This window comes from Salvelinus namaycush, chromosome 5, assembly GCF_016432855.1.
Source record: "Salvelinus namaycush isolate Seneca chromosome 5, SaNama_1.0, whole genome shotgun sequence".
In the NCBI taxonomy this organism is placed as follows: domain Eukaryota; kingdom Metazoa; phylum Chordata; class Actinopteri; order Salmoniformes; family Salmonidae; genus Salvelinus; species Salvelinus namaycush.
The window spans coordinates 11097906-11123596 of NC_052311.1; positions in this window are offsets into that span (position 1 = coordinate 11097906).

The following is a 25691-nucleotide window of genomic DNA, read 5'->3' on the forward strand; positions in this document are numbered from 1 at the left end:
TGGTCGAAAGATGTCCTCTTGTCCGTCGAAATGCCCACTAACGTTCGACCGGGACCCCGAAACGTGCCCGGCGCTTCAAAGCGCAACACAAAGCAATGCCTCAAAATCGCACTAAACGGATATAAATTGCTATAAAACGGTTTAAATTAACTACCTTATGATGTTTTTAACACCTATAACGAGTAAAAACATGACCGGCGACATATAAGTGGCTAAACCCAAGCTTGGAAAGAGAGCAGGTCCAACATCCGTCGTGCGTCAGGCGCAGCAGGAAAAGAACGGTACATCCGGTCTTTGGCCTTTTATACAGGCCCTGATTGCGCAATCGACTCCATTCAAATTGTCACCACTTACTGACATCTAGAGGAAGGCGTGGGCAGTGTTTGTATCCTCATAGCATTTACAGGGACTTTAAAACTGACCTGGGACCAGAGTCCAAGATTTCTGAAATCTCACTCCATTTCAGGAAAAGTGCTGTAGAATGAGTTCTGTTCCACTCAGAGACATAATTCAAACGGCTATAGAAACTAGAGAGTGTTTTCTATCCAATAATAACAATAATATGCATATTGTACGAGCAAGAATTGAGTACGAGGCCGTTTGAAATGGGCACCTTAAACAGAGCTACTCAATACTGCCCCTGCAGCCATAAAAAGTTAAACAATGCCACTTTATGTAATGTTTACATACCCTACATTACTCATCTCATATGTATATACTGTACGCTATACCATCTACTGCATCTTGCCATCGTGATGTAATTAAATGTATCACTAGCCACTTTAAACAATGCCACTTTATATAATGTTTTCATACCCTACATTACTCATCTCATATGTATATACTGTACTCTATACCATCTACTGCATCTTGCCTATGCCGTTCGGCCATCACTAATTCATATATTTTTATGTACATATTCTTATTCATTCGTTTACACTTGTGTGTATAAGGTAGTTGTTGTGATATTGTTAGGTTAGATTACTTGTTAGATATTACTGCGTGGTCGGAACTAGAAGCACAAGCTTTTCGCTGCGCTCGCATTAACATCTGCTAACCATGTGTATGTGACAAATAACATTTGATTTGATTTGAATCAGGCCTTCATGGTCAAATTGATGAAAAGAAACCACTACTAAAGGACACCAATAATAAGAAGATAATTGCTTGGGCCAAGAAACACGAGCAATGGACATTAGAACGGTGGAAATCTGTCCTTTGGTCTGATGAGTCCAAATTTGAGATTTTTGGTTCCAACCGCCGTGTCTTTGTGAGATGCGGAGTAGGTGAACGGATGATCTCTGCATGTGTGGTTCCCACCGTGAAGCATGGAGGAGGAGGTGTGATGGTGTGAGGGTGCTTTGCTGGTGAAACTGTCAGTGATTTATTTAGAATTCAAGGCACACTTAACCAGCATGGCTACCACAGCATTCTGCAGCGGTACGCCATCCCATCTGTTTGCGCTTAGTAGGACTATCATTTGTTTCTTAACAGGACAATAACCCAACACACCTCCAGGCTGTGTAAGGGCTATTTGAGAAGGAGAGTAATGGAGTGCTACATCAGATGACCTGGCCTCCACAATCACCCGACCTCAACTCAATGAGATGGTTTGGGATGAGTTGGACCGCAGAGTGAAGGAAAAGCAGCCAACAAGTGCTCAGCATATGTGGGAACTCCTTCAAGACTATTGGAAAAGCATTCCAGGTGAAGCTGGTTGAGATAATGCCAAGAGTGTGCAAAGCTGTCATAAAGGGAAAGGGTGGCTACTTTGGGCGGCAGGTAGCCTAGTGGTTAGAGCATTGGGCCAGTAAACTTTAAGGTTGCTAGATCGAATCCCCAAGCTGACAAGGTAAAAATCTGTTGTTCTGCCACTGAACAAGGCAGTTAACCCACCGTTCCTAGGCCATCATTGTAAATAAGAATTTATTCTTAACTGACTTGTCTAGTTAAAACTTCTTGAGGGCAGGGGGCAACATTTTCACTTTCGGGAAAAATAGCATGCCAAAATTCAACTGCTTGCTACTCATCCCCAGAATATAAGACATGCATATTATTAGTAGATTTGGATAGAAAACACTCTGAAGTTTCTAAAAATGTTTGAATCATGTCTGTGAGAATAACAGAACTTATGTAGCAGGCAAAACCCTGAGGACAAACCATTCAGAATTTGTATTTTTTTTATGTCACTGTCTTTTCAATTAGTTTTTTAGAGACACCAGATTTCTAATGGACTTGCTTGCAGTTCCTACCGCTTCCATTGGATGTCACCAGTCCTTGGAAATCGGTTGAGGTTATTCATTTGTGTAGTGAAGAAGTAGGGCTATCATAAATGAGGGTCACATGAAGTAAATTTTTTGAGAGAGTCACGTTACAAAAAAAGTTGCGTCAGTTTGTTTTCTTTTTGTATTGAACACAGATCATCCCGTCTTCAAATTGATCGATTATTAACGTTTAAAAATACCTAACGTTGTATTACCAAAGTAGTTTGAAAAGTTTTGGTGAAGTTTACATGTAACTTTTGATATATTTTGTAGTGACTTGGCGAAAGTTGGAAGCTGTGTTTTTCTGGATGAAACGGTCCAAATAAATTGACATTTTGGATATATATCGACGGAATTAATCGAACAAAAGGACCATTTGTGATGTTTATGGGACATATTGGAGTGCCAACAAAAGAATTTCGTTAAAGGTAAGGCATGATTTATATTTTATTTCTGCGTTTTGTGTCGTGCTTGCAGTGTTGAATTATGCTACTCTCTTTGTTTACAATGGTGCTATCATCAGATAATAGCATCTTATGCTTTCGCCGAAAAGCTTTTTTGAAATCTGACATGTTGGCTGGATTCACAACGAGTGTAGCTTTAATTTGGTATCTTACATGTGTGATTTAATGAAAGTTTGATTTTTATATCATGTTATTTGAATATGGCGCGCTGTATTTTCCCTGGCTATTGGGACGTTTGCGTCCCACCTGCCCCAGAGAAGTTTAAAAAAGTTTCCATTTTAAAAAATGTAAAAAAATATATTTAACAATTGATTGGTTACTACAGGATTCCATATCTGTTATTTTATAGTTTTGATGTCTTCGCTATTATTCTACAATGTAGAAAATAGTACAAATACAGAAAAACCCTTGAATGAGTAGGTTTGTCCAAACATTTGACTGGTACTGTAGCTATCTAGCTAGCTAAACACTGAACCATAATCCCAACTCATAACATTACTACTCTGCATGAATCTGCTGGTAGCTAAACCCTAATCAACTAGTTTGGTCCAATGTTAGCTAGCAAGCTAACATTAGGCTATAATTAGCTATGTAAATGGCTCTGAGAAATGAATAATATTACTACACAGATCATTTACATAACATTAGCTGTGAGCCAGTCAGCTAACTTTAGCTAGCTAGCTAATAGTACAATTTAACTTGCAATGAAAACAAATTTCAGACAAAATTAGGAACTTAAATTATCTGAAAATGTAGCTAGTTAGACTTTTACCCGTATACATGGATGAATGCTTATCCCTCTCCGTCATGGATGCCATGGTTGCCCTTAGTTTGAAGATGTAATCCAGAGACAGGTGTTTTATACAACAGCCTTCTGTGTGTTCTGTTTTCGACTCCCTCTGCATTATTTGCCATCAAACGGCAGATGTTTTTCCATCTCCTTAGCTATCATGCTCTGCTTCCAAACCGGTGAATTCCACTAATTTGAAAACTCAGTCTTCCAGAAAGTGGAGAGCATTAGCAACACTTATGCAGTTCTTATAAAAAAAGCAGTGTTAGAAAGGATTACCTAGCTACACATACTGAGCAGCTCATGTTATAGACAGAAGAGAAAACTTATCTCTCGACATGTCCAGCCCATCCATTACCTCAGCTAGTGGGAAAGTTCCTACTTTTTCCGTGACTAAACCAACTAGGCTCGTAATTTAACTCTTTTATTGGTATTTAGAGCTTGCATACAAGTTTGTTATTAAGGCATTTGAAAATTAACATGTTCCAAAAGGCATTTCTGCCAAAAAATGCATTTTGATTAAAAAAATGATGTTTACATTCAAATGCCTCTCCTGTGAAGTAGTGACAAGCAACAAGAAATTAGTCACAATTTTGAGACGTCACGAGAGGATGGCAGGTTGGCAGGGTTTTTTCTACTCTCTTTAGCACATTGCTCCCTGACTCAAACCCCGCTGCTTGAGCAGCTGTTGCTGTTTGTGCGTCTGCATCTTGATGGCACCTTCCTCAAAAGTTGGTGCTCTGTGTCGGTGTAAAGTTACAGCTCTATGCTGGTGTAAAGTCAGTGCTCTATGTAGGTGTAAAAAAGCTCTATAACCAGAAAGAGCGTCAGGAAACATTTCGGTTGGATTTCCTTTCGTGAGTGGGTAACATTAACAGATATACCTCATGTACTCAAAAGATTAGTAACAATAGTTTGGGATGTGTTTGACAAGCCGACAGGTGTTCCTAAAACGGCTCTGAAGTATTATGTTTTGTGTACCTTTCCCACGGAATTCCCTCGGTTACGGCATAGAGGAGAGGGAATCTCACCATGGGCAGGCTGCTCGGAAAACCTACCCAATCTGCCCAGCGACACTAACGAGAAGCCATTCTGGGCCAGATGTGTAGAGCTGACTGTCAAATATAAATAATCCTCCACCGTTATCGGAAAGGATTAGATAATTATTAAATCTGCCTGCATGTCAATGATTACAATCTGAGCATCCGATTGGCAGCTGTATCCACTCAAGCCTTTCAAGAGGGGATAGGGATGAGTGTGTGTGTGTGTGTGTGTGTGTGTGTGTGTGTGTGTGTGTGTGTGTGTGTGTGTGTGTGTGTGTGTGTGTGTGTGTGTGTGTGTGTGTGTGTGTGTGTGTGTGTGTGTGTGTGTGTGTGTGTGTGTGTGTGTGTGAGAGAGACAGTGAGAGTGTGTGCATAATGTTGCTGGTATATGACTTCTTGTGTGTTTGAATGTGTAGACCATGAGTGTCAAACTCAATTTGCAGAGGGCATTTGTCAGCAGTTTGTTTTGGTATTTCCTTTAAATTTGTGTCCAACCTAGACAAACAGGTGAGGGGAGTTTCTAAATAATCAATGACTTTAAATGATCCAGAAATTGATTTTAACAATGGGTTTTCTCATGGTTGTGTCTCCTGACAAAGTTTTTTCCATCACTTCCAAACCAAAAAGTCTCACCTTGCTCATTAGAGGGCATATAAGCACATGGTACACTGAGTGTAGCTTTCCAGTCAATTAAATATTCAATACCAAACTCACACATTTCTCCTATTTAGGCTACTGTTGCGTGAGAGGCGGGATATTAATTTTCATTACAATGTTTATTGCAATGCAGGAAAAGAGGTGCCAAAGGCTGATAAAGCTGCAGTTGATAAAGAATTAATTGAGGACAATAGTTGGTAATAAACAAGAAATTGCCATCATTAAAATGTGAGGTATGGTTTATTATTTAGTATAAAGGCATCACGAGGCGTGCATCTTTGAGTTTCCCGCAATATGCATCCATTGTCTGACAGATTAATTAATATGCATTAATACATTCTGAAAACCTAGCAATGTAATTTTGGCAGTGAATAATTAGAATGTGCGATAGGGTTCTCGGTGCGGTAGATTCATTATGCAACATTCATTTACAGGTTGCAATTTATGAATTATGGATATATATTTTTTAATTAAAGTTGTCCGTCAGAAATGCTGACAGTAATGTGTATCTGTAGTGGTGGTTACAAGCTACATGACAGGTGAGTTTTACTTAATTATTTTAGTCAGTTTATGCAATTAGAATGGAGATGGCAAGTACAATAATTTTGTCAACATTAGGCAGCGCTAAAATGTGTTCAATATTTGAAATGTCACGAGTCTCTCAAAGCAGTACTTGAGTGATCCCAGAGTTGAAGTCAATAACATTTCAATTCAGGAGTAAACTGGAAATTCTCTTAACTTCCTGAATCGACTGAAATGAAATAGAATTGACTCCATCATGGGATCTAAAGTAAACAGAATGCATGTGCTTCATCCAATGTAGTCACATGTTGCTGTTGGAGTATGGTTTTAGAAGTGGGGGTTATACATTGTTTTTTTATTTATTTTTATTTTATCCAGTCGTATAGACACCCCAAACAGCCTACCCGACGGGTCAAAGGCGTCCGCATGGCACACCGTTGCCTTGTTTTGTATCACATTCCAATGATAAAACTGGGGGGGACAAAAATGCAATTTCAGAATGTCCCCCCCTTCCGCAGTGAAAGTCGCACCCCTGGGTATAATATTAAGGCAATTTGAGTTTCTTAAAACGTTTCAAAATATGGCATGCAGACCCAGGTTAACTTCTTATGGCTGGGAGCAGTATTGAGTAGCTTGGATGAATATGGTGCCCAGAGTAAACTGCCTGCTACTCAGTCCCAGAAGCTAAGATATGCATATTATTAGTAGATTTGGGTAGGAAACAATCTGAAGTTTCTAAAACTGTTTGAATGATGTCTGTGAGTATAACAGAACTCATATGGCAGGCGAAAACCTGAGAAACAATCCAACCAGGAAGTGGGAAATCTGAGGTTTGTAGGTTTGCCTATTTAATATCCAGTGTATATGGGGTCATATTGCACTTCCTAAGGCTTCCACTAGATGTCAACACTCTTTAGAACCTTGTTTGATGCTTCTACTGTGAAGGAGGGGGGAATGGGAGCTGATTGAGTCAGGGCTCTGGCAGAGTGCCACGAGCTCACTCAGGCGCGCCCCCGTGAGAGTTAGCTGCGTTCCATCACAGTTTTACAGACAAAGGAATTCTCCGGTTGAAACATTATTGAAGATTTATGTTAAAAACATCCTAAAGATTGATTCTATACATCGTTTGACATGTTTCTACGAACTGTAATGGAATTTTTTTACTTTTCGTCTGGCCTGCGCATCATCATTTTGGATTTTGGAACTAAACGCGCAAACAAAAAGGAGGTATTTGGACATAAATTATGAACGTTATCGAGCAAAACAAACATTTATTGTGGAACTGGGATTCCTGGGAGTGCATTCTGATGAAGATCATCAAAGGTAAATGAATATTTATAATGCTAATTCTGACTTCTGTTGACTTCACAACATGGCGGATATCTGTATGGCTTGTTTTGGTCTCTGAGCGCTGTACTCAGATTATAGCATGGTGTGGTTTTTCCGTAAAGTTAAAAAAAAATCTGACACAGCGGTTGCAATAAGGAGAAGTATATCTAAAGTTCCATGTATAACACTTGTATCTTTTATCAATGTTTATTATGAGTATTTCTGTAAATTGATGTGGCTCTCTGCAAAATCACCGGATGTTTAGGAGGCAAAACATTACTGAACACGCGCCAATGTAAACTAAGATTTTTGGATATCAATATGAACTTTATCGAACAAAACATACATGTATTGTGTAACATGATGGAACGAACGTCGTCGGAAGAAGGAGAGGAGGACCAAAGTGCAGCGTGGTACGTCTCCATAATACTTTTAATAAAGATGAACACGCGAACAAAAACAACAAAACGACCAACGAACAGTTCTGAAAGGTGCAACAAACACTAAACAGAAAATAACCACCCACAAACACAGGTGGGAACAAGCTACCTAAGTATGGTTCTCAATCAGAGACAACGATAGACAGCTGCCTCTGATTGGGAACCATACCAGGCCAAACACATAGAAATACAAAACATAGAACAAGGACAACATAGAACACCAGACATAGAATGCCCACCTCAAACTCACGCCCTGACCAACCAAAATAGAGACATAAAAAGTATCTCTAAGGTAAGGGCGTGACAGTACCCCCCCCCCCCCCCCCCCCCAAAGGTGCGGACTCCGGCCGCAAAACCTGAACCTAGGGGAGGGTCTGGGTGGGCATTTCACAGCGGTGGCGGCTCTGGTGCGGGACGTGGACCCCGCTCCACCTTAGTCTTGGCCCACTTAGGTGGTGCCTCTGGAGCAGGGACCCTTACCGCCGACCCCGGACTGGGGACCCTCGCAGCGGGCCCCGGACAGGAGGGCGACTCTGGCTGCTCCGGACAGGAGGGCGACTCTGGCTGCTCCGGACAGGAGGGAGACTCTGGCTGCTCCGGACAGGAGGGAGACTCTGGCTGCTCCGGACAGGAGGGAGACTCTGGCTGCTCCGGACAGGAGGGAGACTCTGGCTGCTCCGGACAGGAGGGAGACTGGCTGCTCCGGACAAGAGGGAGACTCTGGCTGCTCGGGACAGGAGGGTGACTCTAACTGCTCCGGACAGAAGGGCGTCGCTGGAGGCTCCGGACTAGAGAGCGACGCTGGAGGCTCCGGACTAGAGGGTGTCGCTGGAGGCTCCGGACTGGAGGGCGACGCTGGAGGCTCTGGACTAGAAGGCGTTGCTGGATGCTCCGGACTAGAAGGTGTTGCTGGAGGCTCCGGACTGACGTCCTTCGTTGGAGGCCGCATGCCATAACTCCTCACTGGAGGTTTCGTGCCATGGATCATCACTGGAGGCTTCGTGCCATGGATCATCACTGGAGGCGTCGTGCCATGGATCTTCAAAGGAGGCTTCGTGCCATGGATCACCACTGGAGGCTTCATGCCATGGATCACCACTGGAATAAGGAGAGACACAGAGGAGGCCAGGCTCTGGGAGAAGGCACAGGACTCACCAGGCTGGGGAGACATGCAGGAGGGTTAGGGCTTAGCACAGGCACAGAACTGACCAGGCTGGGGAGACATGCAGGAGGCCTTGTCCTTGGCCGAGGCACCGGATGCACTGGACCGTGGAGGCGCACTGGCGGTCTCGAGCGCAGAGCTAGCACAACTCGTCCTGGCTGGAGTTGGCAAGTGCGGGGAGTTGGAACAGGCCGCACTGGGCTGTGCTGGCGAACCGGGGACACCATGCGTATGGCTGGTGCAGTATACCCCGGGCCGAGGAGACGCACTGGAGACCAGATGCGCTGAACCGGCATCATCCCTCCTGGCTCGATGCCCACTCTAGCCCGGCCGATTCGAGGAGCTGCGATGTAGCGCACCGGGCTATGTGTGCACACTGGGGACACCGTGCGCTTCACCGCATAACACGGTGCCTGCCCAGTCACTCTCTCGCCACGGTAAGCACAGGGAGTTGGCTCAGGTCTCCTACCTGAGTCCGCCAATCTCCCCGTGTGTCACCCCCAATACATTTCTGGGGCTGCCTCTCGTGCCCGTTAACTCGCGCCAATTCCTCGTAGTGTCGCCGCTCCGCTCTAGCTGCCTCGAGCTCCTCTTTCGGACGGCGATACTCCCCCGGCTGTGCCCAGGGTCCCTTGCCGTCCAATATTTCCTCCCATGTCCAGGATTCCATCCTTCCACGCTGCTTGGTCCTTTGGTGGTGGGTGGTTCTGTAACGAACGTCGTCGGGAGAAGGAGAGGAGGACCAAAGTGCAGTGTGGTACGTATCCATAATACTTTTAACTTTTTATGGCTGCAGGGGCAGTATTGAGTAGCTCTGTTTAAGGTGCCCATTTCAAACGGCCTCGTACTCAATTCTTGCTCGTACAATATGCATATTATTGTTATTATTGGATAGAAAACACTCTCTAGTTTCTATAGCCGTTTGAATTATGTCTCTGAGTGGAACAGAACTCATTCTACAGCACTTTTCCTGATATGGTGTGAGATTTCAGAAATCTTGGCCCCTGCTCCCAGGTCAGTTCATAAGTCCCTGTGAAAGCTATGATGCTACAAACACTGCCTACGCCTTCCTCTAGATGTCAGTAAGAGGTGACAATTTGAATGGAGTCGATTGCGCAATCAGTGCCTGTATAAAACGACAAAGGCCGGATGTACCGTTCTTTTCCTGCTGCGCCTGACGCACGATGTACGTTGGACCTGCTCTCTTTCCAAGCTTGGGTTTAGCCAGTAATATTTCGCCGGTCATGTTTTTACTCGTTATAGGTGTTAAAGACATCATAAGGTAGTTAATTTAAACCGTTTTATAGCAATTTATATCCGTTTAGTGCGATTTTGAGGCAATTCTTGGTGATGCACTTTGAAGCTTTGGGCACGTTTCCAGTACCGGTCGAACGTTAGTGGGCATTTCGACGGACAATAGGACATCTTTCGACCAAAAGAAGATTAGACCCAAGAAAGGATACATTGCCCAAGATTCTGATGGAAGATCACCTCATAGTAAGAAATATTTAAGATGATAAATCGTTGTTCTGTCGAAAAATTTTAAACGCATATTCCGCCATTTTCTTTGGTATAGCTTCGCTTGGCGAACCCTGTATTGCACAGTAAGGATAATTTTAGAAATGTAATTCAGCGATTGCATTAAGAACTAATTTGTCTTTCGATAGCTGTCCAACTTATATTTTTTTAGTCAAGTTTATGAATAGTTAATCATGAGACAAGATCACTGTCAAATATGGCGCCCGACATTTTCAGGCTAGTTTTGCTAGTTTTGTCATTGTATAACCACGTTTTTTTGTGGCTAAATATGCACATTTTCGAACAAACTCTATATGTATGTTGTAATATGATGTTACAGGAGTGTCATCGGAAGAATTCTGAGAAGGTTAGTGAAAAAATTAATATATTTTGGCGATGATTACGTTATCGCTCTCTTTGGCTAGAATCAATGCTCTGGTAACGTTTGCACATGTGGTATGCTAATATAACGATTTATTGTGTTTTCGCTGTAAAACACTTAGAACATCTGAAATATTGTCTGAATTCACAAGATCTGTGTCTTTCCATTGCTGTGAGCTGTGTATTTTTAAGAAATGTTTTATGATTAGTAATTAGGTAATACACGTTGCTCTGTGTATTTATTCTAGTCGAGTTGTGATGGTGGGTGCAATTGTAAACTATGATTTATACCTGAAATATGCACATTTTTCTAACAAAACCTATCCTATACAATAAATATGTTATCAGACTGTCATCTGATGAGGTTTTTTCTTGGTTAGTGGCTATCAATAACTTTATTTGGCCGAATTGGTGATAGCTACTGGTGGAGAGAAAAAATGGTGGACAAAGAAAAATGGTGTCTTTTGCTAACGTGGTTAGCTAATAGATTTACATATTTTGTCTTCCCTGTAAAACATTTTAAAAATCTGAAATGGTGGCTTTATTCACAAGATTTGTATCTTTCATTTGGTGTCTTGGACTTGTGATTTAATGATATTTAGATGCTACTATTTAATTGTGACGCTATGCTAGCGATGCTAATCAGTGTGGGGGGGGTGGGGGATGTTGTCATAGGTGTACCGACCTCGGGCTTGCAGCCATAAGAGGTTAATAAAGATGAACACGTGAACAAAAACAACAAAACGACCAACGAACAGTTCTGAAAGGTGCAACAAACACTAAACAGAAAATAACCACCCACAAACACAGGTGGGAACAGGCTACCTAAGTCTGATTCTCAATCAGAGACAACAATAGATAGCTGCCTCTGATTGGGAACCATACCAGGCCAAACATATAGAAATACAAAACAAGGACAACATAGAACACCAGACATAGAATGCCCACCCAAACTCACGCCCTGACCAACCAAAATAGAGACATAAAAAGGATCTCTAAGGTCAGGGCGTGACACATGAAGTCCTATGAGTGTCATCTGATGAAGATCATCAAAGGTTAGTGATTCATTTTATCTCTATTTCTGCTTTTTGTGACTCCTCTCTTTGGCCTGAAAAATGGCTGTGTTTTTCTGTGACTAGGTACTGACCTGACATAATCGTTTGGTGTGCTTTCGTCGTAAAGCCTTTTTGAAATCGGACACTGTGGTGGGATTAACAACAAGTTGATCTTTAAAATGGTGTAAAATACTTGAATGTTTGAGGAATTTTAATTATGAGATTTCTGTTGTTTGAATTTGGAGCCCTGCACTTTCACTGACTGTTGTCAAGTCGATCCCGTTAACGGGATCTCAGCCGATCTCAGCCGATCTCAGACGTAAGAAGTTAAGAATGAGGGGAAAGACAGTGCATTGCTATTCAAATAAAATCTGCCCACTCTATAATGATATGTGTAGACCTACTTACATTTCAGAACCACTCGTTTTTGACATTATGTTGGTCTAATACATCTGTAATTGCAATCTGTAATGTATCTGTTATTCCCCCTATTGCTATCCTAGACTTTGAATAAAACTTGGCCAATTAAAGAGACCAGCTTAGGGTGATAAACAATCACCAGAATGACAATAACAAGCGCAAGAATGACAGTAACAAGCAGATGAACAAACAAGCGCCAGAATGACATTAACAAGCGAATGAATGATAGTAGCAAGGGCCAGAACGACAGTAACAAGCACCAGAACGACAGTAACAAGTGGAAGAATGACATTAACAAGTGGATGAATGACAATGACAAATGCCAGAATGACAGTAGCAAGCACCAGAATGACAGTAGCAAGCATCAGCATGACAGTAGCAAGCACCAGAATGACAGTAACAAGGACCAGAATGACAGTAACAAGGACCAGAATGACATTAACAAGGACCAGAATGATAGTAACAAGGACCAGAATGACAGTAACAAAGGCAAGAATGACAGTAGCAAGCACCAGAATGACAGTAACAAGCACCAGAATGACAGTAACATTGACCAGAATGACAGTAACAAGGACCAGAATGACAGTAACAAAGGCAAGAATGACAGTAGCAAGCACCAGAATGACAGTAACAAGCGGATGAATGACAGTAAAAAGCGGATGAATAACAACAACAAATGCCAGAATGACAGTAACAAGCACCAGAATGACAGTAACAAATACCAGAATGACAGTAACAAGCACCAGAACGACAGTAACAATTAGCAGAATGACATTAACAAGCACCAGAATGACCGTAGCAAGCGCAGGAATCCCCTCTGTGAAAGGTCTAATCCACAAGGAAAAATCTAATCCCCTTCATTCCTCTGTGGGATTCCTTTTTAACAAACACCTCCAGCTGCTGTTACAATCCCAGCTTGATCAATACCCATGTTCACTCCACCCAGTTAGCCACTCCGCTCAGACTACACCACCCTACAGCTAGCCTCCCCCTTCAATAACCACTGTTCTTTAAACTAATATGTCGATAAGAGGTGGACGGTTGTCTTGCTGACCCCTTGTGAGGTTAATTTGATCGACTTGCCTTCGCCACAGGTGAGAAGAGGATCTCGGCTTACCTATCAGGCCCGCACAGCGTGGGCTGAACTTGTTTGCGCTAGGGGCGGCTGTTGTGGTCAGTTGACATGTGCATCGGACATGGGGCCGTCAAAACAAGGAAAACACTATCAGTTTCTTCAGTTTGTTTTCTTTTGAACTAAATATGTTCTGTTATACTAAGAGTCAGATAAATGACTTACTTCAGTAACTATAGCATGTCTCGTATTCTCCCTATTATCTTGTGTTAACATTGCAGAAATATGCCTCGCTGAGGAATTGAGAGGGGTTGGGACTTTCATGTCATGCATGATTACTTTTTTCTGGACAAGTAATCTCGGGATCAAATATAAGGATTTAAAGAAGAGACATAGCAGGCTGCTGAAGGGTAACAGTCCAGATCTCATTAATGAGGTATACAGAGATGCACTCCATTGATTTTCTTCCCGTTTAATTGAGGGGAACATTGATCCACATTGAGAGCACACAAAATGAAGTACTACCAACACATAGAGAAACAGGGTGGACCAATATTCTCTTCAGTTCTCCGGTGGACAAGCACATTACATCCAGTTAAGCATTATGAATATATACATTATTTTTTTCAATATCAGAATGATATCAAAATGAAATATACTACGTCTGACTTTTAAAGTATTCCTCATTTGAGGGAATTCCCTATACATATCTGCTTCCCTTTACACTGGCTTTCCCCCAACAAACAATCTGTTTAGTAAATTTAAACATCTGGATCTGAGTCGTCTTTTAACCCCCTCGTGTGACAGGCTTACTGTAACTCCCGCTTTGTGACAATCTGCCCCGGGTCATCGATGGGGGGTGGATGCATGGGGAGATTTTCTGCTTTGTTTAAGACCTTTTAATGCACAATATTGTGTTGCTTGTACTAACAGAACCATAAATAAAAAAGCAGCTTCTGGAGATTTAATAAAATGTAAAAATTAATAGGATGACGTGTCTATGGGCTTTTGTGTTGTGGCCGGGGAGGGGGGGGGGGGGGGGGGGGGCAACCCCTGGATTTGAGGTCAGAAGTCGTGATGACGTTCAGAGGATCAGAGGAATCGGGTTTGTGTACAAGGACACTTTTCCATTATCACTGAATGAAGCACTGTAGTGTCCGTGTGCCACTACATGTCATGCAAAATGATGTTATATGGGTAATCTGGGATTCAAACAACAAAAAATCAAATCAAATGTTATTTGTCACATGCGCCGAATACAACAGGTGTAGACCTTACAGTGAAATGCTTTCTTACAAACCCTTAAAACCAACAATGCAGTTTTAAGAAAAATAAGTGTTAAGTAAAAAATAGATAAGTTGAAAATAAAAATTACAAATAGTTAAAGAGCATTAGTAAAATAACAATAGCGAGGCTATTGGGGTATTGGGGATACCAGTACAGAGTCAACATGCACGGGCACAGGTTAGTCAAGGTAATTGAGGTCATACGTACATGTAGAGTTAAAGTGATTATGCATAGATAATAACCAGAGAGTAGCAGGACGACAATGCAAATAGTCTGGGTAGCCATTTGATTGGCTGTTCAGGAGTCTTATGGCTTTGGGGTAGAAGCTGCCTTCCTGCTGGGTTCTGGTCCAATTGGACTGATTCCAAGTTTTTTCTCTGAAAATGTAGTTCATTAAATCTGATTGTCATAAGGTTCCATAACTTTGTGCACACAGGTTATCTGAACACACAAAATACATTTTGATGATTTTCATTAGATTTTGAGTGTTTATTTAACTTTTGTACACCTGTTGTGTTCCCGGTCAAAAATGACCGGTCATTAGAAATGAATGGGTGAGACTACAATTAGTGTGTAAAACTATACATCAGATGGACACACTTCCTCTCCCAGACCCCCACATGCATGTGTGTTTGAGCACACACACACACACACACACACACACACACACACACACACACACACACACACACACACACACACACACACACACACACACACACACACACACACACACACACACACACACACACACACACACACACACAGTCCTGTACAACTAACCTTGTAGGGACAAAGAATTCAGTCACATTCAAAATCCTATTTTCCCTAACCCCTAACCAGTACCCTAACCTTAACCCGAAAACCTAACCCTAACCCTTGCTCCAAACCCTGAAACTAGCCCTAGATCATTGACTGTTTCCGGTCCCCACAAGTATAGTTAAACACACCCACACACACACACAAACACACACACACACACACACACACACACAGAGGTTTAAACACGCATGGCTTGAGATGCGGTCACCAGTCAGGTGTGTGTAGCTACAGTAGCTACCTAGTTTAAATATCAACAGTAATGCCACAGCAGCATAACATTTGATTAACCCTTGATAACTTGATTTAGCCTACATCATCAATATCGGGTCCGTTTGGCTGGTACATGTATCAGAGAGGGGCAGAAAGACAGAGAGGTCAATCAGGTAAATAACTGAAGCAGCAGATTTACATCAATCATCAAAATCAAGTATCAGCTGCTAGACTACACTCTTCCCCATGTCAATCATGTGTTTAGGAGGCACTGTAACTAGCTTGCTGATCAGCTGCTAGACCACCCTCTTCCCCATGTCAATCATGTGTTTAGGAGGCACTGTAACTAGCTTGCTGATCAGCTGCTAGACCCCCCTCTTCCCCATGTCAATCATGTGTTTAGGAGGCACTGTAACTAGCTTGCTTACATTTTGTGATGATGACTGGGTGGGTTGTTGCAGAAATAAATAGACCTATGCTCAAAAATGTTAAAAAGTTCGCTACAGAGGCATTTAGTATGTTCTGAATTTCTACATGTGAATTCTGAAAGATTTTTTTTTTTCAAGCAAGGTGCCTTTTTTTCATTTTAAGCACTTGCCCATATAAGGTCTGTGCATAGCCCTGGTGTGTGTGTGTGTGTGTGTGTGTGTGTGTGTGTGTGTGTGTGTGTGTGTGTGTGTGTGTGTGTGTGTGTGTGTGTGTGTGTGTGTGTGTGTGTGTGTGTGTGTGTGTGCGTGCGCACGTGCTAGTGTGTGCATGCATATGGATGTGTGTTTGTGTGTGATGATCATACTGTAGGGTTGCCATGGTTATGAGGGTCAGTCACACTTGTGGAATGAAGACATTCCTTTATTCAATAGCTTTCATGTTTTCTTAAAAAGAACCTGCACTTCATGTCGACCTTTAAGCTTGTGTAAAGCCTGGCAGACTCCCAGACGATACTGCCACACCACATTCTGTTTCTACCATTTAAAGGGAATTTCACACAATTGAAATATCAGCTAAAGAGAAAATGTATTACTTTCAATCTCTCTTACAACCTTTCTATTCGTTTTTTATAAAAACATCACAATATCAGAAGATAAATGTGAAAATAATGGATTTCTTTCAGGCAATTTCTTCTAACTAGACAATGTCTGAATATGCAGCAGTCATTCAGTCTCCCTCTCCTAACCCTCTAAAATACCAGTCATTCAGCCTCTCTCTCCTAACCCTCTAAAATACCAGGCATTCAGCCTCCCTCTCCTAACCCTCTAAAATACCAGGCATTCAGCCTCTCTCTCCTACCCCTCTAAAATACCAGTCATTCAGCCTCCCTCTCCTACCTCTCTAAAATACCAGTCATTCAGCCTCCCTCTCCTACCTCTCTAAAATACCAGGCATTCAGCCTCCCTCTCCTACCTCTCTAAAATACCAGGCATTCAGCCTCCCTCTCCTAACCCTCTAAAATACCAGTCATTCAGCCTCTCTCTCCTAACCCTCTAAAATACCAGTCATTCAGCCTCCATCTCCTACCCCTCTAAAATACCAGTCATTCAGCCTCTCTCTCCTAACCCTCTAAAATACCAGTCATTCAGCCTCCCTCTCATAACCCTCTAAAATACCAGTCATTCAGCCTCCCTCTCCTAACCCTCTAAAATACCAGGCATTCAGCCTCCCTCTCCTACCTCTCTAAAATACCAGTCATTCAGCCTCTCTCTCCTACCTCTCTAAAATACCAGTCATTCAGCCTCCCTCTCCTAACCCTCTAAAATACCAGTCATTCAGCCTCCCTCTCCTACCCCTCTAAAATAGCAGGCAAAAAAAATGTTAACAGAACTTAACTGGCTGGCAAATTGCAGTGTAAGATAAAACTACCGCCATCTAAATTTTTGATGAAATAAGCGTTTTCCATCTGCAGAAATTGGTAGATAGAATGACGTGTACTATCGCACAGCGGATGAACGATAAGTCAAGGATTTCTTAGTTTTCCTGTCAAGCTGTTATTTTTCAGGCGCTGCCGGAGTCCAATCCACCCTTGACTCAACACAATGTTTTATTTAATCTGAGAGCTCTACTCAGCTGGACTTCCTGCCTATTGCCAACTGAAGAATGTCCCTATGCTGCTGACCCCATCGCTTTACAGTTCCATTGGATAGACACAGATAGACCCCCCGAAACATGAATATGCAGAAAAGAAAGAAAGAAAGAAAGAAAGAAAGAAAGAAAGAAAGAAAGAAAGAAAGAAAGAAAGAAAGAAAGAAAGAAAGAAAGAAAGAAAGAAAAAGCTGTCAGAATAGAATTCAAAACATTTGGTCCAATCACATAATTATCATGGTAAAGGTGTAATCATATCTCTTTGGAAAAACCTATAGGCAGAATCGGCAGTCTCAGTACAACTGTCCTCTAACTTTACAAAGTACTCATGGGTAGCAGCAGAAGAATTAACAGTGTAAAGCAGCTAGAGAGGTTTTTTACATTTTTTGAATGCAATTCAAGGCATGTCACTCAGTGACAGAGATCATTCTGATTCCTTTTCTGATATCCGTGCATGCGGTGCCAGCCAATTTAATAAGAATCCCCCACTTCTGCTCAAAGCTGAAACTGGTGGACCGATAAGGACTCAAATCTCATTGTAGAGAGAGAGAGAAAAAAAGAGAAAGACAGAAAGAAAGGATTTTATTGCTTGTGCCAGCAGGTTGAATAATGATTATCACACTGTCTGTCTTTCTTATCGTGTCTGAGAAGGCTCAGCAGTGAACTCCTCAAAGACTCCAGTTGGCACGTTGGTGTGTCACAGAAATACATTCTCATTAATAAGAGAAGAAAGCCCCAAGAAGAAAAAAATAATACATAAAATAGAAAAAGATCCTCTGCAATATTGCTCAGCCAAATCCCTGAGAGGGATTATAACATCCAGACATGGCAGTGCCTTGCCACGGCAGACATTTTGATTCAGAAGACAACGCTTCAGCAGTTGAAACCATTTCTACACAGTTTTAGCAATATCTCAAATAAAGTATAAAGGTCCAATACCATTGTTTTCCCAAATGCATATTACAAAACTTCCTACAATGCAATGTATACCATTTTAAAGTAAAAAATGATAAAATCCTCTTATGTAGAGCCATGCCAACCAAGGAGGAGAGAGAGAGAGAGAGAGAGAGAGAGAGAGCAGGAGAAAAAAAAAAAAAAAGGCCCATCTCTTTTGTCTTTTATGACGCCTGTAAGAGTAATGTGGCAATCTTCTCTCGCTAATTGTATTATGATTCTGCACTGTAGCAAGCTTCCTACTCGGTTCATCTTCAATCAAGCACATTAGCCTTCCTGCTGGGTCCTGGGTCCTGTGTGCTCAAGGAAAGATCATTCATTTAAATGACTGATATGTCTCTGCACTCTTGGAAAAAGAAAAGGCAAAAAAAATGCACTTCTGTTTCTCTGGGAAGCACACCACAGCCCCAATATTCATATCCATCATGAGGCAGGGATTCAATTCCCCCCAACCCCAAACCAAGCACACAGACCGTGAAATGTGATGTACTTCCTTGATAAACATATACTCTGCATTGTTTTCAAAGTTCCAAACATCATTATCATTCTACGTCGATTTTTGTTGCTTTGTTGGTAGGTGATAGTCTTTCTCAATACCTATTCCACAATTTAAATGTCTCATATTCATTACCTGCTTGGTTTTGCAAGTGTACGTGTTATTTGCCACAATCTGGCTGATCCAAGCTTGAGGCTATGGCAACATTGTTTTGGCATGTTTTTTTCTGTCCATGTGCTTTCACAGTTGGGCTACACCTAGTACATACCAATTATATTGTTCATTTGGAGCAACACACTTCTTTTAAACGGATCACATTTTAAACCAAAACCCTTTTGACAACATGATCAGACAAAAGATCACATTGGTTGAAAATCACTGCCACAGAAGGCTGACAAAACACATATATTCAAATGTACGATTTAATGAGTGAACCTCTGAGCTACTGGTTAATAAGTGGCTAGTTAGAGTTGTTATGGGTAAATTAGTGACTTAGAGTTAGGTATGGGGTTGTTGTTGTTTTAGAGCTAAAGTAGGTCAAGTAACTATGGTTAGGATTAGGCACATGCTTTGATTAGACAATTCAAGATAAACTCACCAAGAACAGCAACACACCACAACATGTGCCGTTGCCACTTGCAGACTGTGAACTCCTCACCAGTGTTTATGCCCACCACCCCCAAAAAGTCTTACGTTGGATTTATCAATCCCAGATTGCCCCTGTAATGGCAGCTAGAAAGAAAATGTTGCGTCACCTAGCGTTTGTGATGTCATTGCCACATTCAAATATGTTTAATATGATTTATGTAGCCCTTTCCTGCAGTCAAATTACCTAGTGGCCTCATGGGTGGAATGTTATTCATATTTTTCACTATTTCATAATTAAGAAACATTATGACAAAAACATGCCGAAAATCTGGTGTTTCTATGTCAAACAGTTTTGTTATATCTTAGTCTTCTGTGATGTATATAAAGTGTAATATTGGGACACAAACTCAAAATTGAATACATTTCAATTATATATCTGACATCTTTTTTTTAAGCCCGTAACCATGTGTGTGTTTCAAAGTAGATTTGTTTAAGACTACCAATAAACACTCTGTGTGACCCTGATTTAGCCAACTGCAGTAAAAGGTTAAAGCTTTTGAACATAAAGCTAGATGACCAAGGACACTAGTCTTAAACTACCTGGTATATGTCCCCAAGTCAGGACACGTTGTTCTAATTAAATTAAGCACATGGCAGCAGATACCTGTGCTGATTCATTTTTGTTCCATGTTAAGTTGTTTTTACTCATTTCAACGACAAATATGTTGCAAACTCTGAATGTTTGTTGTTTGAGCGTCTGTGGCATCGGGGCGGTGATAGATAAAACCATTGGGCATTAAGAGAACAGTTAATCCGCAAGCCAGGCACTTCCACCCATAATGATCTCTGTAACCTTTCTAACGCAATTTCACAAAAGACCGCTCTGTTTGTTCTGCTAGCAGAAACAAATCTAATTACAAACCCGCCCAAATGACTTGACCTTTCGCTGTGAGTAATTACAGCTTTTTCCGGTGCACCGTGCCATTTTCACTCATCTCCACTCATACAGTACGCTGTGCACCCTCTGGTCACTTTCTCCACCTCCATCTCAATTCCGTTCCCGGGAAATGTGTCTTTCAGAGTATTACAAGTGATGGCCTATAACCTGAGGCTCTAAGCACAGGATGTATCAGAAAAGTCACCAAATGTTCTTAGACCTGCATGCTCTGCTGTCTACAAAATTATGGAGTAGTTGGGACTGGATTTAAATCCTAGAAGTTTTGAAAAATAATGTATCCCTTGAGATGGGCCACATTTAAATGCCGGAGTTTAAAGTTTGACAGTGTCTGTTAACCAAGGAAGCAACGAGGATGCCTCTCCAATTCTCACAAACAGCACTTGTCTAGCTAGTATGCTCTTCATATGACACACCGATGTACCGCAACCAGTGGATCATTTTCATAATTAGTTTTACCATCGCTAAAACCTATCAACATGTAGATTAGTGAATGTTCAGAGCACCTGTCTCTATGACCTATCAACATGTAGATTAGTGAATGTTCAGAGCACCTGTGTCTATGACCTTTCAACATGTAGATTAGTGAATGTTCACAGCACCTGTCTCTATGACCTATCAACATGTAGATTAGTGAATGTTCACAGCACCTGTCTCTATGACCTATCAACATGTAGATTAGTGAATGTTCACAGCACCTGTCTCTAAGACCTGTCAACATGTAGATTAGTGAATGTTCACAGCACCTGTCTCTATGACCTATCAACATGTAGATTAGTGAATATTCACAGCACCTGTCTCTATGACCTATCAACATGTAGATTAGTGAATGTTCACAGCACCTGTCTCTAAGACATATCAACATGTAGATTAGTGAATGTTCACAGCACCTGTCTCTATGACCTATCAACATGTAGATTAGTGAATGTTCACAGCACCTGTCTCTAAGACATATCAACATGTAGATTAGTGAATGTTCACAGCACCTGTCTCTATGACCTATCAACATGTAGATTAGTGAATGTTCAGAGCACCTGTCTCTATGACCTATCAACATGTAGATTAGTGAATGTTCACAGCACCTGTCTCTATGACCTATCAACATGTAGATTAGTGAATGTTCACAGCACCTGTCTCTATGACCTATCAACATGTAGATTAGTGAATGTTCAGAACACCTGTCTCTATGACCTATCAACATGTAGATTAGTGAATGTTCAGAGCACCTGTCTCTATGACCTATCAACATGTAGATTAGTGAATGTTCAGAGCACCTGTCTCTACGACCTATCAACATGTAGATTAGTGAATGTTCAGAGCACCTGTCTCTATGACCTATCAACATGTAGATTAGTGAATGTTCACAGCACCTGTCTCTATGACCTATCAACATGTAGATTAGTGAATGTTCACAGCACCTGTCTCTATGACCTATCAACATGTAGATCAGTGAATGTTCACAGCACCTGTCTCTAAGACATATCAACTTGTAGATTAGTGAATGTTCACAGCACATGTCTCTAAGACATATCAACATGTAGATTAGTGAATGTTCAGAGCACCTGTCTCTATGACCTATCAACATGTAGATTAGTGAATGTTCACAGCACCTGTCTCTATGACCTATCAACATGTAGATTAGTGAATGTTCACAGCACCTGTCTCTATGACCTATCAACATGTAGATTAGTGAATGTTCACAGCACCTGTCTCTATGACCTATCAACATGTAGATTAGTGAATGTTCACAGCACCTGTCTCTAAGACCTGTCAACATGTAGATTAGTGAATGTTCACAGCACCTGTCTCTATGACCTATCAACATGTAGATTAGTGAATATTCACAGCACCTGTCTCTATGACCTATCAACATGTAGATTAGTGAATGTTCACAGCACCTGTCTCTAAGACATATCAACATGTAGATTAGTGAATGTTCACAGCACCTGTCTCTATGACCTATCAACATGTAGATTAGTGAATGTTCACAGCACCTGTCTCTAAGACATATCAACATGTAGATTAGTGAATGTTCACAGCACCTGTCTCTATGACCTATCAACATGTAGATTAGTGAATGTTCACAGCACCTGTCTCTATGACCTATCAACATGTAGATTAGTGAATGTTCAGAGCACCTGTCTCTAAGACCTGTCAACATGTAGATTAGTGAATGTTCACAGCACCTGTCTCTATGACCTATCAACATGTAGATTAGTGAATGTTCAGAGCACCTGTCTCTACGACCTATCAACATGTAGATTAGTGAATGTTCACAGCACCTGTCTCTATGACCTATCAACATGTAGATTAGTGAATGTTCAGAGCACCTGTCTCTACGACCTATCAACATGTAGATTAGTGAATGTTCACAGCACCTGTCTCTATGACCTATCAACATGTAGATTAGTGAATGTTCACAGCACCTGTCTCTATGACCTATCAACATGTAGATTAGTGAATATTCACAGCACCTGTCTCTACGACCTATCAACATGTAGATTAGTGAATGTTCACAGCACCTGTCTCTATGACCTATCAACATGTAGATTAGTGAATGTTCACAGCACCTGTCTCTATGACCTATCAACATGTAGATTAGTGAATGTTCACAGCACCTGTCTCTAAGACCTATCAACATGTAGATTAGTGAATGTTCACAGCACCTGTCTCTATGACCTATCAACATGTAGATTAGTGAATGTTCACAGCACCTGTCTCTATGACCTATCAACATGTAGATTAGTGAATGTTCACAGCACCTGTCTCTATGACCTATCAACATGTAGATTAGTGAATGTTCACAGCACCTGTCTCTAAGACCTGTCAACATGTAGATTAGTGAATGTTCACAGCACCTGTCTCTATGACCTATCAACATGTAGATTAGTGAATATTCACAGCACCTGTCTCTATGACCTATCAACATGTAGATTAGTGAATGTTCACAGCACCTGTCTCTAAGACATATCAACATGTAGATTAGTGAATGTTCACAGCACCTGTCTCTATGACCTATCAACATGTAGATTAGTGAATGTTCACAGCACCTGTCTCTAAGACATATCAACATGTAGATTAGTGAATGTTCACAGCACCTGTCTCTATGACCTATCAACATGTAGATTAGTGAATGTTCACAGCACCTGTCTCTATGACCTATCAACATGTAGATTAGTGAATGTTCAGAGCACCTGTCTCTAAGACCTGTCAACATGTAGATTAGTGAATGTTCACAGCACCTGTCTCTATGACCTATCAACATGTAGATTAGTGAATGTTCAGAGCACCTGTCTCTACGACCTATCAACATGTAGATTAGTGAATGTTCACAGCACCTGTCTCTATGACCTATCAACATGTAGATTAGTGAATGTTCAGAGCACCTGTCTCTACGACCTATCAACATGTAGATTAGTGAATGTTCACAGCACCTGTCTCTATGACCTATCAACATGTAGATTAGTGAATGTTCACAGCACCTGTCTCTATGACCTATCAACATGTAGATTAGTGAATATTCACAGCACCTGTCTCTACGACCTATCAACATGTAGATTAGTGAATGTTCACAGCACCTGTCTCTATGACCTATCAACATGTAGATTAGTGAATGTTCACAGCACCTGTCTCTATGACCTATCAACATGTAGATTAGTGAATGTTCACAGCACCTGTCTCTAAGACCTATCAACATGTAGATTAGTGAATGTTCACAGCACCTGTCTCTATGACCTATCAACATGTAGATTAGTGAATGTTCACAGCACCTGTCTCTATGACCTATCAACATGTAGATTAGTGAATGTTCACAGCACCTGTCTCTATGACCTATCAACATGTAGATCAGTGAATGTTCACAGCACCTGTCTCTAAGACATATCAACATGTAGATTAGTGAATGTTCACAGCACATGTCTCTAAGACATATCAACATGTAGATTAGTGAATGTTCACAGCACCTGTCTCTATGACCTATCAACATGTAGATTAGTGAAAGTTCACAGCACCTGTCTCTAAGACCTGTCAACATGTAGATTAGTGAATGTTCACAGCACCTGTCTCTATGACCTATCAACATGTAGATTAGTGAATATTCACAGCACCTGTCTCTATGACCTATCAACATGTAGATTAGTGAATGTTCACAGCACCTGTCTCTATGACCTATCAACATGTAGATTAGTGAATGTTCACAGCACCTGTCTCTATGACCTATCAACATGTAGATTAGTGAATGTTCAGAACACCTGTCTCTATGACCTATCAACATGTAGATTAGTGAATGTTCAGAGCACCTGTCTCTATGACCTATCAACATGTAGATTAGTGAATGTTCACAGCACCTGTCTCTATGACCTATCAACATGTAGATTAGTGAATGTTCACAGCACCTGTCTCTATGACCTATCAACATGTAGATTAGTGAATGTTCAGAGCACCTGTCTCTAAGACCTGTCAACATGTAGATTAGTGAATGTTCACAGCACCTGTCTCTATGACCTATCAACATGTAGATTAGTGAATGTTCAGAGCACCTGTCTCTACGACCTATCAACATGTAGATTAGTGAATGTTCACAGCACCTGTCTCTATGACCTATCAACATGTAGATTAGTGAATGTTCAGAGCACCTGTCTCTACGACCTATCAACATGTAGATTAGTGAATGTTCACAGCACCTGTCTCTATGACCTATCAACATGTAGATTAGTGAATGTTCACAGCACCTGTCTCTATGACCTATCAACATGTAGATTAGTGAATATTCACAGCACCTGTCTCTACGACCTATCAACATGTAGATTAGTGAATGTTCACAGCACCTGTCTCTATGACCTATCAACATGTAGATTAGTGAATGTTCACAGCACCTGTCTCTATGACCTATCAACATGTAGATTAGTGAATGTTCACAGCACCTGTCTCTAAGACCTATCAACATGTAGATTAGTGAATGTTCACAGCACCTGTCTCTATGACCTATCAACATGTAGATTAGTGAATGTTCACAGCACCTGTCTCTATGACCTATCAACATGTAGATTAGTGAATGTTCACAGCACCTGTCTCTATGACCTATCAACATGTAGATCAGTGAATGTTCACAGCACCTGTCTCTAAGACATATCAACATGTAGATTAGTGAATGTTCACAGCACATGTCTCTAAGACATATCAACATG